This window comes from Otolemur garnettii, unplaced genomic scaffold (assembly GCF_000181295.1).
Source record: "Otolemur garnettii isolate 467f Iridium unplaced genomic scaffold, OtoGar3 scaffold00002, whole genome shotgun sequence".
In the NCBI taxonomy this organism is placed as follows: Eukaryota; Metazoa; Chordata; class Mammalia; order Primates; family Galagidae; genus Otolemur; species Otolemur garnettii.
This window is the reverse complement of record NW_003852397.1, coordinates 18,674,558-18,697,314: the sequence shown is the minus strand read 5'-3', so window position 1 is coordinate 18,697,314 and position 22,757 is coordinate 18,674,558.

Here is a 22,757-nt window from a genome sequence, read left to right as displayed (position 1 = left end):
CCATGACCTGGCGATTATGAATTGTGCTGCAGTAAACATTCTGATACAAACATCTTTATTGTAATGGGATTTTTTATCTTCTGGGTATATACCTAATAGTGGAATTGTAGGATCAAATGGCAAGTCTATTTTTAGTTCTCTAAGTGTTCTCCAGATTTCTTTCCAAAAGGATTTCTTTCCAAAAGGAACGTATTAAATTGCATTCCCACCAGCAGTGTAGAAGTGTTCCCTTTTCTCCACATCCACGCCAGCAACTTCAAAACTACTTTGAGATATCACCTAACTCCAGTAAGATTAGCCCATATCACAAAATCCCAAAACTTGTCTTATTTTCAACCGAAATTATTATGTCATTATATTTTTTAGACTCAAAGCAGAGGGTCTGTGATTTTCTATTTGTACATGGCAGTCACATTGTAGTAATAGGATTTGAAATATAATTAGTAATTTATACACTTAACAAGTCTATGTGTTAAGAACACAGATCCATAAATTCCAAATATCTAGTGTCCATTAATGGGCTCAAAAGACCCCCTTGAAATGTCAGGTAGTTACAAATGCATTTATCAAGCAGATCTGATACAATTTTGTCTTTGCATACGGTTTGCTTAAGAGCAGTACTCAGTAATACACTCACTATTTCTGTGGCAGTGCATAAGTTTAAGTGAAGACTTAATGCAGTCAGTTTCATAATTTGAAAATATATATCTGTGCACATATGTATGTATGCATATATATTTTCTATTATATACACACATATATATTTTCTCTATACATACACTCTGCCTCAACTTGAGAAATTTTAAGAGAAGGATTTATAGAAACAACAAGAAAGTATGGCATTTATTGATAAAAAAGCAACAAACTACTGTGGAAAAAGTGTAGCTACTATACAAACATTCTCTTTAGTAATCTCTAAAAATAGATTTGACTTACCAGCATGTTTCAGTGGGGTATTTCATGTCTCTGACATAAGCCTTTAGCCAAGAATAGAGGTAACTAAATTAGTTCAGGGACACAGAATTATTGAGATCCATCTGGCTAATGTTATAGTCTTTTACATAACTTTTAATAGAACATATAATATTTTTATATTTCTTATTAGAAGTGACAAAGTTTACATTTTACTTTTAAAATTTTCTTTTCTTTCAAAATACTGGGGGATAGAAATGTTTCTCACTCCTGGATACCTCACATAATACTTAAGCTGGGGCTTCTAATGTGCCTGTCATCAGAATTAGTGTTCATTGTACCCGATAGCTAGGTTTTCATAGTTTACTCCCCTGACTGTCCCCCTGTTGGTTTACAATGTCCTTTACATCTCTTTGTGTCCCTATGTGACCATAATTTAGCTCTTGATTATTAGAGAATTCATGTGGTGTTTGTTTTTCCATTCCTGAGATAGTTCACTTAGGCTAATGGTCCCTGGTTCCATCCAAGTTGCCGCAAAAGACAACATTTCGTTCCTTTTTATGGCTGAGTAGTAGTCTGTTGTCTGTATATACCACATTTTCTTTACCCATTTGTAAATCGGTAGGCACTTAGGTTGATGGTCCTAAGTGCAATTGTGACAAACATTCAAGCACAAATGTCTTTTTGACAAAATGCTTTCTTTGTCTTTCGTAGATCCACTGTATTAAGACTGCTGTACAGAATGGCGAATTTGCTTTTAGTTCTTTGAGGAATCTCCATATGGCATTATAATTTTCAGTCCTACCAATAATGTATACATGTTCTTTTTTTATTGTAATAAATAATAATAATTTTTATTATAATTTTTATAATAATAATTTTTATAATAATAAATGTAATAATAATAATGATGATGCCAGAAAAGTAACATTCACATTGTCAAATAAGATTATGTCTATTGGGTGGCACCTGTGGCTCAGTGAATAGGGCACTGGCCCCATATACTGAGGGTGGTGGGTTCAATCCTGGCCCTGGCCAAACTGCAACAAAAAATAGCCAGGCATTGTGGTGGGCACCTACAGTCCCAGCTAATCGGGAGGCTGAGGCAAGAGATTTGCCTAAGCCCAAGAACTGGAGGTTGCTGTGAGCTGTGACACCAGAGCACTCTACTGAGGGTGACAAAGTGAGACTCTGTCTCAAAAAAAAAAAAAAAAGTAGACTATGTCTATTATAGAATGCTTTGAGTCTGAGGTTCAATATGGAGTCATCAGTTAACTTCTTATTATTTTTTTCCCCAGTCTCAAAAAATAGACAACCAATACTCACAAATATAAGCAAAAGATAATTTCAAAAAACAGATCATGCCAAATCTTATAGACAATAAAAAAAGAAGAAATACTTCAAAATCATTCTACTTAATCTGGATACACCTGATATTAAAATTGGAAAAAATACATTATGATATATCATTAAGTTTTAAGCCTTTTTGATTTTGTGAAGGCAAAAAGTGGAAACCTCGTAAATACATGTATATGGAAAAATATAAAAACATATTATAAAAGGGAAATTACAAACATATTTCACTTATAAATGGGGATGCAATATCCTAAACAACATATTAACAAGTTGAATTAAAAATTAATGTTTAAGTAGTGTATTTTGGGCAAATTTAAGTCCAATTATGTGAGAATTTGTCACTATTTTCTTTTCTTTTCTTTTTTTCCTTTCCCTTTCTCCCTTCTTGCTTCTCTGTTTGCTCTCCCCTACCCCCATGCCCCACTGTGCCATTGTCATTAATTGTCCTCATATCAAAGTTGAATACATAGGATTCATACTTCTCCATTCCTGTGATGCTTTACTAAGAAAAATGTGTTCCACCTCCATCCAAGTTAGTACAAATGCTGCAAAATCTCCATTTTTTAAAATGGCTGAGTAGTATTCCATGGTATACATATACCACAGCTTGCCAATCCATTCCTCGTTGAAGGGCATTTAGGCTGTTTCCACATTTTAGCGATTGTAAATTGAGCTGCAGTAAACAGTCTAGTACAAGTGTCTTTATAATAAAAGGTTTTTTTTTCCTTCTGGATAGATGCCCAGTAATGGGATTGCAGGATCAAATGGGAGGTCTAGTTGAGTTCTTTGAGGTTTCTCCATACTTCCTTCCAAAAAGGTTGTATTAGTTTGCAGTCCCACCAACAGTGTAAAAGTGTTCTTTCTCTCCACATTTGTGCCAGCATCTGTAGTTTTGAGATTTTGTGTTATGGGCCATTCTCACTAGGGTTAGATAATATGATATTTCAGGGTGGTTTTAATTTGCATTTCTCTAATAATTAGGGATGACGAGCAATTTTTCATGTGTTTGCTAGCCATTCGTCTGTCTTCTTTAGAGAAGGTTCTGTTCATCTCTCTTCCCCATTGATGTATGGGATTGTTGGGTTTTTTTGTGTGGATTAATTTAAGTTCTACATAGATCCTAGTTATTAAGCTTTTGTCTGATTCAAAGTATGCAAATATCCTTTCCTATTGGGTAGGTTGTCTGTTTGCTTTGGTTGTTGTCTCCTTGGCTGTACAGAAGCTTTTCAGTTTAACTAAATCCCATTTGTTTATTATTGCTGTTGTTGCTAGTGCCATGGCAGTCTTCTTCATAAAGTCTTTCCCCAGGCTGATATCTTTCAGTGTTTTTCCCAGGCTTCCTTTGAGGATTTTTATTGTCTCATGCCTTAAATTTAAGTCCTTTATCAATCTTGAATCAGTTTTTGTGAGTGGGAGTGAAGTGGGAGTGGAGAAAATCTTTTACATGTGGATATCCAGTTCTCCCAGCACCATTTATTGAATAGGAAGCCTTTCCCTCCATAGACATTCTTTGGTTTATTGAAGATTAGGTGGTTATAAGTTGTTGATTTCATTTCCTGGTTTTCTATTCAATTCCAAATGTCTATGTCTGTATTTTTGTGCCAGTACCATGCTGTCTTGACCACTATGACCTTGTAATATAGTCTAAAATCTGGTATGGTGATACCCCCAGCTTTGTTTTTATTACTGAGAACTGCCTTAACTATACAGAGTTTTTTCTGGTTCCATACAAAATGCAGAATCATTTTTTCCAAGTCTTGAAAATAGGATGTTGGTATTTTAATAGGGATGGTGTTGAATCAGTAGATTGCTCTGGGAAGTAAAGACATTTTAACAATGTTGATTCTTCCCAGCCATGAGCATGGTATGTTCTTCCATTTGTTAAAAGTCCTCTGCTATTTCCTTTCTTAGGGCTTCATAATTTTCTTTATAGAGGTCCTTCACCTCTTTTGTTAGGTATATTCCTAAGTATTTCATTTTCTTTGGGGCTATGCTAAAGGGAGTTGTGTCCTAATTAACCTCTCATCTTGGCTGTTGTTGACGTATACAAAGGCAACTGACTTGTAGACATTGATTTTATATCCTGAGACATTACTGTATTTTTTTGATGACTTCCAAGAGTTTTGTGGTCGAGTCTTTAGGGTTCTCTAAGTATAAGGTCATATCATCAGCAAAGAAGGAGAGTTTGACCTCCTCTGCTCCCATCTGGATGCCCTTTATTTTCTTGTCTTGCCTAATTGTATTGGCTAGAACTTTCAGCACTATGTTGAATAGTAATGGTGACAGAGAGCAACCTTGTCTGGTTCCAGTTCTAAGAGGAAAAATTTTCAGTTTTACTCCATTCAGTAAAATATTAACTGTGGGTTTGTCATAGATAGCTTCAATCAGTTTAAGAAAAGTGCCACTTATGCCTATATTCCTCAGTGTTCTAATTAGAAAAGGGTGCTGGATTTTATTGAATGCTTTTTCTGCATCTATTGAGAGGATCATATAGTCTTTGGTTTTGCTTCTGTTGATATGAAGAACATTTATAGACTTAAGTATTAAACCAGCCTTCCATCTTTGAGATGAAACCTGTTTGATCATGTTGGATGACTTCTTTGATGATAAACTGTAATCTATTGGCTAGGATTTTGTTGAGGATTTTTGCATCTGTATTTATTAGTAGGATTTTGTTGAAGATTTTTGCATCTGTATTTATTAGTAAAATTTGTCTAAAATTCTCCTTTTTAGTTGGATCTTTTCCTGGTTTTGGTATCAGGGTGATGTTTGCTTCATAGAATGTGTTGGGGAAGATTCCTTCCTCCTCAAATTTTTGGAATAATTTCTGTATTATAGGGATAAGCTCTTCTTTGAATGTTTGATAGAATTCTGATGTGAAACCATCAGGACCAGGGCATTTTTTAGTTGGGAGTTTTTTTTTTTTATTATTTCTTTGATCTCAGTGTTTGAAATTGGTCTGTTCAGGAGATCTATTTCATCTGAGCTAAGCCTAGGGAGAGAGTGTGATTCCAAATATTGATCCATTTCCTTCACATTGTCAAATTTCTGGGTATAAAATTTCTTGCAGTATTCAGAGATAATCTCTTGTATCCTGTGGCATCAGTTGTAATTTCCCCTTTATCATTTCTGATTGTGATTACTAGAGATTTTATTTATTTTTTATTTTTAGTTAGTCTGGCCAAAGTTTTATCTGTTTATTTATTTTTTGAAAAACCAACTCCTTGTTTCATTAATTTTCTGAATGATTCCTTTGTTTTCAATTTCATTGATCTCTGATTTAATTTTGGGTATTTCCTTTCTTCTGCTGGGTTTAGGCTTAGATTATTCTTATTTTTCCAATTCCATAAGATGGCTTGTCAGTTTGTTGATGCGCTCTCTTTCTGTTTTTCGTATGTAGGCATCTAAACAGATAAATTTTCCTCTCAGGACTGCTTTTCCTGTATCCCATAGGTTTTTGTAGTTTGTGTCTTCATTGTTGTTATAATCAATGAAGTTAATATTTTCCTTTTTTATTTCTTCCTGCACCCAACTGTCATTCAGCATAAGGTTGTTTAATTTCCATACCTTTGTATGAGGTTGAACGTTTTTGTTGGAGTTGAGTTCCACTTTTAGTGCCTTGTGGTCTGACAAAATGCAAGGTAAAATTTCAATTCTTTTGATTCTGATGAGGTTTGTTTTGTGTCCTAGGATATGATCAATTTTAGAGAATGTTCCATGGGATGATGAGAAGAATTTATATTCTTTATCTTTGGGATGGAGTGTTCCATATATGTCTATCAAGCTCAGTTGTTGTAGATTCTCATTTAAATCTCTAATATCTTTGTTTAATTTCTATTTAGAGGATCTGTCCAGCTCTGAGAGAGGGGTGTTAACGTCCCCTGTTATCACGATGTTATAGGGTATCATATTGCTCACATGAAGCAAGGTCTGTTTCAAGAATCTAGGAGCATTTAAATTGGGTGCATAAATATATAGAACTGAAATGTCTTCTTGTTGTATTTTTCCCTTGACCAATATGAAGTAACCATCATTGCCTTTTTTGACGTTAGTCGCTTTAAATCCACATGTATCTGAAAATAAGATTGCAACCCCTCTTTTCTTCTGAATTCCCTTTGCTTGAAAAATTGACTTCCAACCCTTAACTTTGAGTTTTAATTTGTCTTTTGAAGCTAGGTGTGTTCCCTGCAGATAGCAAATAGATGGCTTGTGATTTTTAATGTAATCAGCCAATTTATGCCTCTTCAGTGGGGAGTTCAAGTCATTGACATTTATTGAGATAATTGATAAGTGTGGTAGTGTTCTATTCATCTTATTTTGTGAAAGTCCTTTGCTTAGTTTTATCTTTTGCATCACTGTGGAAACTAGGTTCTGTCCTTTAATTTCTGGGTGTTTACTTTGCTGAAGGTCCATTGTGATGGTCAGTGTGTAGAACAGGTTGAAATATTTCCTGTAAAGCTGATCTTGTTGTGGCAAATTTCCTCAATGTTTGCATATCAATAAAAATTTTGATTTCTCTGTCAATTTTAAAGTTTAGCTTAGTAGGATATAGAATTGTGGGCTGGAAATTCTTCTGTTTAAGTATATTAAAGATAGATGACCATTGTCTTCTGGCTTGAAAAGTTTCATTAGAGAAGTCCACAGTCACCCTGATAGATTTGCCCCTGTAGGTCAGTTGATACTTACTTCTGGCAGCTTGCAAAATCTTTTCTTTTGATTTGACTTTAGACAGATTCATCACAACGTGCCTCAGAGAAACTCTATTTGAGTTGAGGTGACCGATATCCCTCTGAAAGGAGTGTGTCAGAATCTTTGGTGATATTTGTGAAATTTTTATTTATAATATTCTCTAGAATGACTTCCATTCCTCTGGGACATTCTTCTTCCCCTTCTGGGATACCTATAACTCGTATGTTTGAATGCTTCATAGAGTCCCATAATTCTGTCAGGGAACGCTCTGTTTTCTCTCTCTTTTTTTCTGCCTCTCTAACCATTTGAGTTAGTAATCTCAAGAACTTTATCCTCTACCTTAGAGATTCTTTCTTCTGCATTGTCTAATCTGTTGTTGATACTTTCTATTGCATCTTTAAGTTCCCTACTTGACTGCTTCAGTTCCTTCAGCTCTGCTATATCCTTTCCATATTCTTCATATTGTTCATCTCTTATTTGATTCTGTTTTTGGATTTCTTTTGGTTATTTTCCACTTTCTCAGCAATTTCATTCATTGTTTTTTGATGTTTTCCACTTTCTCAGCAGTTTCCTCCATTGTTTTCATCATCTGTATTTTAAATTTCGCTTCTGTCATTTATAACATTTCTTTAAAGGAGGAATCCTCTGCTGTAGCTATATTACCATCCCCAGAAGGTGTTGCTCTGGACTGGTATTTCATGTTGTCAGGATTTTTCTGCTTCATGAGTGCTTTCTAGTAACTGTTTCCTTAGCCTAATTATCCTTTTGCTTCTTGCTCTTTTAGTTACTGTGCCTCTGGCCTAAAGTTTTAATGAGTCCTTTTGGTACGGGACCAGAAGAATGAGAAGATTGAAGAGCAAGAAGGAAAAAAAGATTTAAAAAAGAAAGAAAAAAGAGAAAGAAGAGGGGGTGAGTAAAAGGAAATATTCACAAAAAGAAGAAAGGAGCTGAAAGCAGGAGACAGGAGTAATATAAGTGTAGAGAAGGGTACTATGACCCAACCTTAAAAAACCCCAACCTCTGGGGGTGCTGGGTTGGGTGGTTCCCTTAAGGTCAACAGCTCTTTGCTAGCCTGATCAGACACAGTACCCCACCTCCACCAGGTAGAGAGGAAAGACAAAAAATACTATACATCAAATTGAAACAAACAAGCAAAAACCCTTATGGGACAAAATTGTGGGAAAAAAATAATAATCGGGGCAGAAACACCAGCAAAAATGAAATGCTAATTGTTAAAGAAGGCAAAAATGGAAGATTATATTTAAACTAGAATAGTGAAAAAAAGAGAGAGAAAAAAGAACAAAAAAGAAAAAAAAAAGAAAAATTTCAAGGAAAAACATTGAAATTAAGAAAAAACAAACAAAGAAAACAAAATACAAAAAACAAAAAAACCCCACACCAAAAAGCAAACAGTATATATATCTTGCTGAATATTGTCCAGGGAACAGGTGCTCTTCTGAGGTATGAGATGTTAATCACAATGTTGATACAGTGTATGAGATGAAGACTGGAGGCCTCTGCTGATTTCTCAGACCCCACAGGCTTGGGAACCCAAATGTCTCCTTGGCCCACCTAAAAGACACTCCAAACTGTGAACCTTGGCTAAGCAGAAGCTTTCCAAGGAAGGCACTTATGGCTGGGATCTCTCTTGGCGTGGTTGCCCGCCTATCCAGTCTCACTCTCTGCCCCTAAGGGCCAAGGCTGTTAATCTGTCAAACACTTAGATCTCCACTCTTCCCCAGCATCCCTGCCTTTGGGCAGCTCAGTCACTAGATTACTTGCCCAAGGTCTCCTAGCTGATCTCCGTGCTGCAACATGCACGGGCAGCTTCCCCATAGTAGCTGTGCAGGCAGCCCACACCTGAACGATATTAGCTCCTTTACAGCTCAACAGCTCAGTCCAGGGCCCCAGACAACTCCCAAAGTCATCCACATAGCCACCCAAGATCTCCAAGGCAGTTCAATTGAGTGCCCATGCCCCCCCCCAAACCAAAACATCCCACAGGTAAGGCTTTTCCTGCTTGTAGTCTTGCTGTTGCTATGGTTACAGCTGTGGGCAGCTGAACAAACACCACTTTCCAGTTTTTCACTGCTTCTGTTCTCCTCGTGGGGTCCAGAAGTCTCTCACTGACTTGCTGTGTCACCAAAGGGAAGTTCTGGGCAGAACCCAATGGCCAGAGATGCCTGGAGTCTTCTCTTCCCATTGTCCCTGCGCCCAGTTGTACAGAAACTGTTACTCAGCTGCCTGTATACATGTTCTTTCTGCGTCCACAACAGTGTCTATTATTTTTTGACTTCTTAGTAATGGCCATTCTGACAAAAGTAAGGTTGGGTCTCATTGTGGTTTTAATTTCCATTTCCCTGATCATTAGTAATGTTGAGCATTTTTTTCACCTGCTTATTGGCCATCTGTTTATCTTCTTTTGAAATACTTACATTAATGTCTTTTCCCCACTTCTTTTTTAGTAGAGTTGTTTTTCCTTGGTAACTTGTTTGAGTTCTTTGTAAATTTGGATAATAGGCTTTGTTGGATATACAGTTTTTCAATATTTTTTTCTCATTCTGTAGGCTGTCTGTTACTCTGCTAATTATTTTCTATGTGGTGCAGGAGTATTTAATTGTCTCATTTATTTATCTTTGTTATTGCTGTGTTTGCCTTTGAGGTCTTAGTCATAAATTCTTTGTCAAGGCCAATATCTAGCAAAGTTTTCCCTGCTTTTTCTTCTAGAATTCTTATGATTTCACACCTTACATTTAAGTCTTTTACCCATATTGAATTAATTTTCATATATGGTGAAATATAAGGATTCTGTTTCATTCTTCTGCATGGGGCTATCCAGTTTTCCCAGCATCTTTTATTGAATAGAGTTTGCTTTACTCGGTGTATATTTTTTTTCAGTTTTGTTAAATATCAGTTGGTTATAGGTAGGTGATTGTGTATATTGGTTCTCTATTCTGTTCCATTGGTCTGTGTCTCTACTTTTAAACCAGCATCATGATGCTTTGGTTACTATAGTATATTATGCTTTCAAGCTATCCTCCAGCTTCAGCCTCCCAAGTAGCTGGGACTACAGGTGCCCACCACAATACCTAGTTAATTTTTTTTTTTTTTTATTTTTAGAAAATATATTTTGCTCAGGCTGATCTTGAACTCCTGAGCTCAAGCAATCCTTCCACCTTAGCCTCCCAGAGTGCTAGGATTACAGGTATGAGCCACTGCACCTGCATACTTGCAGTATAATTTGAAATCTGGTAATGTGATGCCTCCAGATTTGTTTTCATTGCCTAAGATTATTTTGGCTATTTGGGCTCTTTTTGGGTTCCAAATGAAACACAAAATTATTTTCTCTGGATCTGTGAAATATGACATTGGTATTTTGACGGGGATTGTGCTGAATCTGTAAATCACTTTGTAAGTACGGGCATTTTAACAATGTTCCTATGCTAGCTTTGGGTTATTTTTTCTTCTTTTTGTAGGTCCTTGAGGTGTGACATTACTTTGTGAATGTGTGATCTTTCTGTCTTTTTGATGTAAGTATTTAAGGCTGTGACTTCCCCTGTTAACACTGCTTTTGTTGTGTACCATTGATTTTTGAATGGTTGTGTCATGTTTATAGTTCAGTGTGAAATCTATTTTGATTTCCATCTTAATTTTGTATTGACCTAAGAATCGTTGCACAGCAAGTTGTTTAATTTCCACAACTTTGTATAGGTTTCAGGGTTCCTTTTGGTGTTGATTTCTAGTTTTGTTCCCCTGGGGTCTCAGAAAATATGTGCAATAATTTTGATTTTTTGGAATTTGCTGAGAATTGTTTTGTGGGATAATATATTATTTATCTTGGAAAATGTCCCATATACTAGTGAAAAATGTATATATTCTGCAGTTTTGAGGTAGAATATTCCATATATGTCTGTTAGATTCATTTGCTCTAGAGTCATGTTGAAGTCTAGTGTTTCTTTGTTGATCTTCCTCTTCAATGTTCTTTCTAGTTCTGTAACTAGAGTGTTGAATTCCCCAGCAGTTATGATGTTACTGTTTATTTCTTTGCTTAGATCTAGCAGTATTTGAATTATAAATCTGGGAGCTCCTGTATTGGGTACAGATACATATATTATTAGGACTCTCATATCTTCTTGCTGATTTTCTCCCTTTATCATTATATAATGGCGCTCTTGGTATTTTTTACCATTACTGATTTAATGTCTATTTTATCTTGGTATGGCTAATCCCATTGGATCCTGGTTTCCATATTGATGCATTTTCTTGTGTATGCAACTTGCTGCTTTCATCTCACAGCTTGTAGGAGTTTCTGTTTCACTTTGACTCTCGTCAGTCCAATGACTATATGTCTTGGTGATGTCCTGTATGGTATAAATCTTCCAGGTGTTTGATGACCTTTTCTATCTGGATATTAACCCTCAAGTGATACCCAGGAAGTTTTTCTCTATTGTTCTTTCAAATAGGTTTTCCATGCTTATTGCTATAGTCACCCCTTCTTTCTCAGAGATGCCTACAATCCCTATATTTGTTCATTTAACATGGTCCCATACATCTCACAGAGATTGTTATTTCTTCTTTATTCTTTTTTCTACATTTTTTATTGACTGGGTTATTTCAAAATCTTTGTCTTTAAGTTTAACAATTCCTTCTTATGCTTGCACTAGTCTGTTCTGAAAGATTTTTCTGCTGTATTTTGAAATTCCCTAAATGACTCTTTCATTTCTTCACGTTCTGTTATTTCTCTTCTAATGTTATCTATTTCAGTAGTGAATTTTTATCTTTGCAGTTTAGAAGGACTTATTGTCCTGAATGATTATTTTTTTGTTGGTTTCTTTGAGATAGTTTTCTACCATCTCCTCAATTCCATTCTGCACAGATCTGAAATCCTTATCGGGCATGTCAATGATTTCCTTCTGGTTGGAGTTCATTGCTGGAGAGCTACTGTGATCATTTGGGATTGTTGGCTTTTTTAGTGTGTTGCTAGAATTTTTATACTGGTTCCTTCTCATATGGGGCCTCTTCTCAAAGTTCAAAACAGATAGCTCATATGGTATACCTATTCTTTGCTGCATCCTCTGTTGCAAAGGATGGAATGCTGAATGGTGTGCTTGGGTCCCACTCTGGAAACTTGACCAGGCAGGAGAGAGGTGAGTGTACTGTGAACCTTTAACCTTTCTGCTCTGCTGCTTGTCCCTGTTCTCCTGTGGCAGTCACTAGGCCACAGTTGCAGGGCCAGCCCCTGGTGCTAGGTGGGTGTATGAGGTGGATCTGTTGACAGGATGAGATGTGTATGTGGGATGTGGGAGGTCCTCTGGGCACAGTGTACAAGAACACAGGCCTGGGCAGCTGTGGTTCCAGGTGCATGAGTGGAGTGAGGTCAGTTCAGGGCCATGCAGTGGCATGAGGTGAAGTGGCTCCACAGGTCCACAAGGCAGGGGGCAGTGGGCAGCAGCCCAGTGAGTCACAGCTCATGTGCCAGAGGATTTGGGACTTGGGTTGGGGTGGATTCATGGGGCAGGAGCTTATGTGAGATGGAGCATTTCAGCAAGGCACAGTGCTCACACGTGTGTGTTGGGGCAACTGTAAGGCAGGGTGTGTGTGTGGGGCAGCACTCAGGGTGCCTCAGCAGGATGGCATGTATCTGTGGTTTGTAATCTGCCCAAATCCAAAGGCCATGGCCATCCTGGCCCACTAGAGTCCTTTCGGGTAGCAGCTGCAGCAGTGGCCCAGCTGCCCTGGGAGGAGGCAGTGCATGCTGAGGGTCTTTACCTGAACCTCTTTCCACTCTGTTTTCCTGGTCTACTAACAACAAATTAGTTTTAGTCTTCTTTGCAGAAATGGAGTTTCAGTGCTTTCTTAAAGAGCTACCTAAGTCGTGTTATTCTCTCTGATCCTGCTCCAATCATCTAGCCCCTAACCAGCCTCACAAAAAGCCATCTTCCACCTTAGAGCAGGAAGAGAAAAACCATCAGGCTTTCTGCTTTGTGTACATGAACCACAGATTTTAGTAGTTTTGTTCTTATTTTCTGCTTCACCAGGAGATAATGAAACACAGGCCTAGTTTTTCTAAAGATATTTTTCTTTTTTTTTTTTTTTTACAAATTATTACAAAGAAAGTAAACCTCAACAAACTGTACGTATTCGAAGTACACAGTTTGAGGGATTTTTAGAGATACATGAACCCAGGAATTCATGACCAAAATCACTAAAGGAACATTTTGTCACTTCCCCAGCTTTACTTTCAATCCCCAGACAATTATTGACCTATAGATTATATTTTTAGAATATTAGGTAAGTGTTATCAAGCATATGTACTCTTTTTGACTTTTTTTTTCACTTAGCATAATAATTTGGAGATTCATATACATTGTCCCATGTATCAACAGTTTTTATTTCTGAGTAATATTATCTTAATTCAATATGCCAAAGTTTTTGACCATTTACCTATTGATAGATACTCAAATCATTTTAAATATTGTTTTATTTCAAATAATGTTACAGTGGACATTGTTGTATGAGTCTTTGTATGGAAATATATTTACACATATAGTAGGTTTATTTTTAACTTTTAAAGAAACTGACTGTTTTCCAAAGTGTCTATGCCATTTTGCCTTCTGCCCAGCAATATGTGAGTTCTGGCTGTTTTATATTTTTTGCAAAAACTTACATAGTCACTTATTTGCTTTTGGCCACTCTAATAGTAGTGTGGTGATATTTCATTGTGGTGTTACTGTGAATTTTTGTGATGACTAGTGCATTCAAAGATGTTCTTATGTCCTCATTTGTGGATTTTCTGTTGTAAATTCTATACTTGAATCTCTTGACCATTTTTTTAATTTGGTGATTTTTTTTTAATATTGGGTCATAGGAGTTATTTATATATTCTGCATTCAAATGATTTGTGTCATATATATATTGTGAATATTTTAACCCAGGATGCATTATTGTTCTTCTATTAATGGCATGGAGCAAAGGTTTTTAATTTTGAAGAAGTTCATTATATTATTTTTTTTTCTCTCGTGGCTCATGCTTTTTTGTTCTGTTTTAAAAAAAATATTGCCTATGAAAGCTATAAATTAGTTTTGAAATAGGAAAGATATAACCTAATTATAGTCTTAGAATATGGGGAGGAGGAGGGAGAGGGGAGAGGAGGAGGGTGAATGGGTGGAGAGAGGGTGATTGGTGGGGTCACCTCTATGGTTTATCTTACAAGATTAACAAGTGAATCTTTCTAAAAGCAGAGTATGAATTTCTTAATAACTAAGAAAATGACATGAAGGCTACATTAACCAGTTTGATGAGAGTATTTCAAATTATATATGAAAACACCACACTGTACCCCATGATTGCATTAATGTACACAGCTATGATTTAATAAAAAAAAATATTGCCTATCTCTGGGTCGCAATGATTTTTTCTTATGCTTTCTTCTATTATTATTTTTTTTAGGTCTACGTATGGTATGCAGTTATCTTGATGCTCTTTTAAAAATATATATACCCACTTTAAAGTGTACATATAGATATACAGTTGATCGAGCATTGTTGAAAAGATCATTGAATTGCCTGACATGTTTGCAATCATAGTATAATTCACCAATATGTATGAGTCTATTTCTACACACTCGCTTCCATTTCCTTTGTCAATAAATCTACCTTTTGCCAATGAAAAGTTGCCTTGATTACTATAGTTTTATATAAAGTATTAAAACAAAGACTAGTAAATCCTTCAAGTTTATTCTTCTTTTGCTGTATTTGTTATACGAGGCTTGTACTTGTTTTACCTGTGTGTTCCCTGTTCTCCTTGTTAGAAGGTCATGTGCTTTAAGATTAACTATCATTCATAACTGTATAACTCAAAATATTTTGAACTAGGGATCTAAGATTTTTCTCTTCTCTAATATGAATTGCACTTGGGGAAGTTACCATTTTTCTCTTTCTCTCACATTAGAGTTTTTGTGGTAAGAGTCATTATAAATGATTGCTTCTTCAAAATGACATATTTATTAATTATGACAATATAACAAGAATAATACAGCATAACCAATAGTATATATTCAAGAAATGCAGCATTTGTTTAGCTATCAACCTGATATCAAAGCCAGGAAAGGACACAACAACAACAACAAAAACTACAGACCCATATCCAAAGTGAATATTGATGAAAAATACTCCACAAAATCTTAACAAACAGAATTCAGCTATGCATCAAAAAAAGAATATCACAACCAAGTGGGCTTCATCTCAGGGATGTAAGGCTGGTTCAACATATGCAAATCTATAAATGTAGTTCACCACATAAACAGAAGTAAAAACCAAAACCATATGATCTGTTCAGTAGAGGCAGGTAATCTACACATTTTAAAAAACATGCCTAACACTCTTCTGGTTATGTGGAGTGAGTACAATAAGTAGAGACTTGTTAAGAGTTAGATCATTTGGGAGGTCTCCTTGGGATCCATGTCATCAGAATTTTTGAAGAGAGTTTGGAGAAAACCAAGATTGGCAAAAATGTACAACTGCAGTTGATTGAGAAGCTGAGACCAGGAGGTAAATGTGCTACCACAGAAGATGGAAGTAGGACAGAGGGTCTGAGAACAAAGCAGCAAGATGATCAAAGAGTCACCATCCCAAGAAATTACCTGGAGCACTGACCATGTAACTCCTTCTATATTTGTTTATTTTGGAGCAATTCATAGAAGGGAAAAATACCTTTAAAGCAAGGTAGACACTGTAGCTTGTAATTATGGAGTTTTCACACATGTGGTAGGTACTTTCCATGAATTAATAACTCCATGGGGTATATTTATTATAAGCTCTGTTTTAGAGATAAGAAAACCAAGAAACTAAAAGACATCAAATAATTCCATTACTTCACATAACTAGTAAAGGCTGATGGGTGTTGAGGATAGTAGGGCCTAGCTTTGAATCCAGGTTGGTTACAAGGCCTCATGTTGTGATCTACTGTCCTATCTTCCTGATTGGAAGGAAACAGTCTTCATGCTGAGTCTTTATTTAGCTTTACTAGTGGTTCTTCCACTGACCAATATTCTAATAATTTGGTAGTAGCAGTTTGATCATTCAAAAATATTATCTCACTTAAGAAAAAAAGGATAGTTTGCATAGAAAAGCAAGTTCCACAAAATGTATAGCTTTAACCTTTTTAACCTGTAGATTTCAAGGTAAGCTTGAGACTGTTACAAGTATCACAAACTTGGGGAAGCCTCTGCACTCAATAGTCACCACTCTTTATTTTCTAATAGGTCTCAAAATAGTATTTACCTTTGGTCCATTTATTGACATTGAGTTTTGGGGATGTGAAATTTTTTTTTTTTGGATTTGACCTGAGTAAGTTTTTCTCATCCTACTTTCTCACATTTTGTCTGTATCCCTTCTGAGATGGAGACATCTTGAAGTTTTACTATTGCTGTCATTTAAAAATATTTTTTGTATCAATTTTTAAGTAAGTTTATTTAGGACAAGTCATTTTTTTTTAAGAGAAAAAAAGAAAGCTAAAAGGCTCCCTGGAAAACCTCCTCAGTGTGAGTGGACTATGCATTTTCACTGAGCGTGTCCATAGCTGTATTTTCTTAGTATTTGAAATTGGCCTAGGTTCATGAATTGGGAATGTAGGTTGGTATTGTCTACAGTTTCTAGCATTTTGTCCTTCTCCGAAATTGTTTACATCATAACAAGGGAGAGTGCTAGAATAACCAGGTATTTTTTGCTCCTCTCAAAGTTACAGATATTTGCAGATCTAATTCAAATTAATTTGAAGAGAACAGGGTATACTATAATAGTGGGGGCCTGGACTTTGCCGTCAGACATATTCTGGATGAAACTTATTTTTGTTATTTTCTATATGTGATGGTGACCACATTTCATCATGTAAGTACAATGATGATAAATCTATTAATAAAAATAGTGGTGATGATTAAATTTACTTCTAACTTAACTTATATATTTTATTTTCATAAATACCTTACATTATTTATATTCAACTTCACCATGGCATGATTTCCTGGAAATCATTATCCTCATTTTGAAATAAGAAAATTAAAATAAAAGTGGTAAAAAAGGACAGAAAGAAATCTGCCCCAATAGATATATCTGGTGGAATGCCTTGAGCTGAAGTTGTCTGATTTTGTATTATTTGCTATCACATCTTCTTTGTTGCCTAGTACAGGCCTGAGCACACAGTAAGCATTAGAGGTAGATTTCCCAAGAAGCCAGTCATGCTGAAGCTTCAGGACCTTAATAGCGCAGACACTTTTCAAAGCTCTGTACCGAACTCACATTTAGATTTCTGCATTTTTTTTCCTTATAAGTAGCCTTGAAAATCATGTGAGATTAGGGCTGCCCTAAATCTGGATCTACCTCAGAGCTGCAGTCAATAAATGCTAGTTCCTATTACTGTAAATATCCAGTTACTTGGCAATTATAATATTCATAAGGTTGGTGCTGAATTTTCAGCTCCCCAGCGGCCCCATCTCGTCTCTGCTTCCTGTTTGCCAGTTCCACGTGCCTTCTGTTGATTCTTGGTTTGTCCACTGTTCTCTGTAAAACTAGCCTACGTACACACTGATGATTATAGAGACATGGATACAAAAGTCTTTGTCAAATGGGTAGCACTCTATATATGTGGTGAATTTTTATCACCTCTATGATTAGGCACATGTTTCAAGATGTGAGAAGACATTCTGGAAAGACAGGTTTCCTAGTCGCCACTCCCAAATCACCCTTTACTCTCTCTAGAGTCTGTGTTTGTGGTACAGAATAAAATACTAAGTATTCTATAAATTTAGCATGACCTTGAAATCAACATAAAGGCAGTGATAGAAACATTAAAAGTCACTGTCATGGCAGTAACTATGTCAGAAACTGATTATTGATGCAGTTACAGGCTGCATGTGTAACCTACATTAACATCATTTAATAATTACGAAAACTTTTGTGGTCAGACTTTTCTCCCAGATTCACAGATAAAGAAAGCAAGCCTCAGAGTGTTTAAATGACTTATCTATGGTCACACAGTAAGTGGCAGAGCCAAGATTAAAACTCAGATGTGTGATGTCAATCCCTTGATCTAACCAGTCTCTATCCTTCCTGTGCCCCACATTGCTCAGATCACTCGCTACCACCTTAGTTTCCTACCTTAAGTAAAAGTATAAATAGTAAATTGATTCGGGGACGGGAGAGGAAACCTCGAAAAACTAAACTCTTTATGTCTCAAGTGTTCAGACAAATCATAGAGTTAATTATATATTCTAAAATTATGCAAATGATCTTTTTAGTTGTGAATTAATCAGTGTTAATCACTTGAAAAATAGGTTTTAGGTTTTTTTTTTTCTTAGAGATGTGTCAGAGTAGTTGAAATTCTCTTAGTAAGCTTCCTTTTTAAGAATTCCATTTTTTTCCCTGGCAGATGAAGACTACTTGAGTTATTTTGGTGTTGAGCAACAGTCACAGTAGGTGATTAAATTAGAAGCAGGTGTACATCCTAAGAGTTACCAGGACTCTGCCTTCTTGGGGTTATGAATTAGCAGTAAATTTTTGACACTTGAACGCTTTCCTTTTGTGTAAGGGAAATAGATCCCTGCTATTTAGAATGTGACCTGCTATTTAGAATGAAGAGTCAATAAAGAAATAAAGAATGAATGTTGGATGAAGATATGGCTCATCTGCTTATCTGAATTTGAAAGCAACACATTCTCAGCTGTGGGTATTTCAAGTATACCTTTAAGAAAAATGCAAATAGAACAAGTGAAATGGCAATCCTTTTACCGCCAAACTTTAAGCCTAGTAACTAAATTCATTTTCAAAAGCCCTTAATTTATGATGTTAAGCAAAATTTCTGAAGGTCCTCTGGTGAATGAAACTCATTCCAATTTGTCATTGGCCTTCATAATTTTGTAAAAGAACAGAACTGTAGAAATATATAACACAAGGAAATGCTACATGTCTATCTCTATTCGAGATTCTGGGTATCTCAAGTTGTTATTATTGATTAATTTTCAGATATGGCTAGAAATATAGTTTGAATCTATATTTCGTACCAAGAATATACATATATTTTTTCCTCCAAAAGAGTATATCAAAGTAGCTGAGAGATTTGAGTGTCCCCAAACATTTTTAACATGAACATTCATAAAATGTATTACTGTTACGGCTTGGTGCCTGTAGCTCAGCTACTAGGGTGCCAGCCACATACACCGGAGCTGGCAGGTTCAAGCCTGCCCCAGGCCTGCCAAACAACAACAGCTACAACCAAAAAATAGTTGGGCATTGTGGCGGGCACCTGTAGTCCCAGCTACTTGGGAGGCTGAGGCAAGACAATAGCTTAAGTCCAAGAATTGGAGGTTGCTGTGAGCGGTGACATCACAGCACTTTAAAGAGGGCTACACAGTGAGACTCTGTCTCAAAAAAAAAAAAAAAAAAGTTTTGCTCTTAAACTTTGAATGGCATGTCTATGATTGTTCTTCTCCACTTTCAAATACTGCAATAAGTTTTTGCCTTTTATTAAAAAAAAGTTGTTAAATGTAAAGGTTAATTTCCTTTGACAGTTCTTATCATCTCTGGTTCTTAAGTTGACTAGTTTTATGTGGTTTGAAAGGCAGATTATTTGCTAATCGGAAATGGTTTGATTTCCCCACTAGACACTTCTAAATTGGAAGCAACTAGGGTATAGTATGATTTTTTGTGGATCTGACTGATTCATGCTGATGTAGAACCTTGTAAACTTACAATATAATAGAGTTTTCTTTTCCCAGAAAGGCCAAAGACTGAAAAAAATTGGCACCAAAACCTAAATTGCCCTAGGAGAGACTGCAAATACATTTGTTCTTCAGAGTAAAATTTTACATGATTTTTTGACATACAATAGAACCCCTATAAGCTGACCACCCAAGGCCTGTAACATACTGGTCAACATACAGAGGGGATCAACAGGAAGAACTAGGCCTACTGTACTGATGTGTACATGTATTGCACCTTCTTATACAGATTTTATTAAAGAATATCATCCAAAATTATACATCATCGCAACCCAGTAAAATCATATATACGGCATCACACAGAATCAATACATTTACTATTTCCTCATGGTTCATTCTTACCTGAAAAAAAAAAAGAATCAGTCTCTTAGTCTGATTTGTTTATTTATTTTTCTGATACAGAGTCTCAAGCTGTCACCCTTGGTAGAGTATGCTGTGGTGTCACAGGTCATAGCAACCTCAAACTCTTGGGCTTAAGTGATTCTCTTGCCTCAGCCTCCCGAGTAGCTGAGACTACAGGTGCTCACCACAATGCCCAGCTATTTTTTGTTGTTGTTGCAGTTGTCATTGTTGCTTTTTTAGCTGGTCCGGGCTGGATTTGAACTCACCAGCCTCTGTGTATGTGGTTGGTGCCAGTCTGCTTCTTATTCTTATTACAAATGTAAGTGGAGAACACACTTTCAATGTGGCCACACCACGCAGCATACTCAGCACTTTTCCCACAGCAAATGACTAGCTGCATAGCAGATGCCTGATATTCTCTTCTCTTGGTGTCTGAAGTTTCTGTGTCATTCTCACTTGCTACTTCCACATCATTACCTGGTTCATACACTTTTACACTGGTCTGTACTTGGGTCAATACAGTTTGGAAAATTGCTTCTGGGTCAGGTTCATGACAAGGTGCCACCTCATCATCCATTGCCAAAAAATCCTTCAAAATCTGTTCCTTTGAATTCTGCCACAGGAAATGGACAGTCTGATGGGGCCAAAACATCATGCTCTTGGGTTGTGACAAATTCAGCTTTCTTGAAATATTTCTGTATTGTTTCTGGCTGAACTTTATTCCAAGCAGAATGACCCAGAGGTCAGCATCCAAAGCGTGAACTGATGCAGGGGAGGAGGTTGCTTTCACAGGAGGACCACAGGTCGGTGTTTTAGTAATGACCCATTGCCGTAGCCGGGCTTGTCAGAGCATTTTAAATGTTTTGCTGAGGTCTTGGTTGAGAGCTTGGATTTCTGAGGTCATGTTTGGAGGCAGAAACTGCGTTGTCACATTCATGAGATGATTCATTTGCAGGTGGCACAGACAGCTGTCTACACTAAGAAGAATAGACTGTTGCTTCTTTTTCATTTCCCTGCTGATACACCTTGTCCACTCCTCCATTAGGGCACCATTTACGCCCATTTGTTTGATTTCCAAGTGATGGGGAGGCCTTCAGACCTCCGGTTCTTGAATGCCTGTGGCCCTGCTGATTTGCCAATCACCAAGGGCTTTAGTTTCTATCCGACTGAGCTAGTGCAAAGCAGAATTATGAAATGCTCTTTGGAAAGTTTTCCCCTCTGACGTTTGTCATCCTTCATGACAAGCCTCCTATGAAGCACAACCTTAAGAAGGATCCTGCACTTGTCAGTGTTAAAGATGTCATCAGTTTGGGAGCCTCTGGCAAAGTCTAGAAACTTTTTGATGAACTCTGCCACAACTTCTACTGGAACTCCATTGGATTCCCCCTGCAAGACTATCTGGGAGATCTCATGCAGCAGTTTAAATTTCTCCAGCCAACCATTTGATGCTTGGAAATGTGTGCTGTAGAGTTGCTGTGCAAATTTTTTAGCAACCTCTTGGATTTGTTTGAAGCAGCTTAAGGTGGCTTCACTGGCTTAATTGAGGAAAGTTTTCATCCTTCTTTGTTCTAAGTCTTTGCTTTCCTTACCATATCTCCCCATATACTCATGTTTACATTTTTGGGTGTTGCTAACTGTGGACTTGCTAACACCAAAGTGTTTGCTGTCTTTCTTTGGCTGCTGCATTCCAGAAAATGCAGAAGATCAACCCTTCATGTCTTGATTAACTTTATAATTGTTTTGTAATCATAGAATATACCTAAAATTCAGACCAGTCCTTCACATTGAAAAAATTTTCTGCAAAACATGATGAGATGATATTAGGCCTAATCCAACATGTGGTAGTAATACAACATGAAGAAAAGGACTTTTAATAAAGAAAAAATAACACAACTAAGGGGCACACAACTAAGAAGGCCCACACCTTCTACCCATTGGTGGTGTAGAGTGGACTCAACGGTTCAAGTTATAGAGGGTAAATTAATATTGTGTGTCCCAGTCCAAGTTGTCAAGGTACAACTTACAGAGGTGGTTTATATATAGTGGTCAGTTTTCCACTGAGTGAGTCCATGTGGAGCATGTCCGGTATATGAACATTAGAGAGGTGGTAAACGATGGCGGTTCTACTGTAATTGATTGGCATAGTAATACTCCAGGGCAGATATGTGTGGGTGAAAATCCCAGTACATTCAGGTTGCAGTTATATATTTGATGAAATAGAATTCAAGTTTGTAAGGTAAAAAATAATGTAAAGATTTAGATTTTTTTTTTAACAAATAGCTCAATACATATTTTATTCTTTGTCAAGCTTCTGGACTTTTGAATTTTGTCTATACAGCACACAGTGAAACAATAAATAATATACATAGTGGTTGAAGAAAGATTTTATTTAGATCTAGGCTACCAGAGCTCAAATCTCAGTGAATCTACTGCTGGCTGTATGTTCTTAGAAAGTATCTTACCTTTCTAAGCCTTAGTTTTAGTCTCATTAAAGTGGAAATAATGATGGTACCTGTCCAATAGCATTACTGTGAGGATTGAATAATTTATTATATATAAAGCACTTCTATATCAGAGTCTGACATCTAATAAGCACTATTTAAGTGTTGTTATTATTTTATAAATTTTTACAGGAGTTTTTCCTATGTATTTCTCTCACAGCAATTTTTTTTTCTCATTGGCCTTA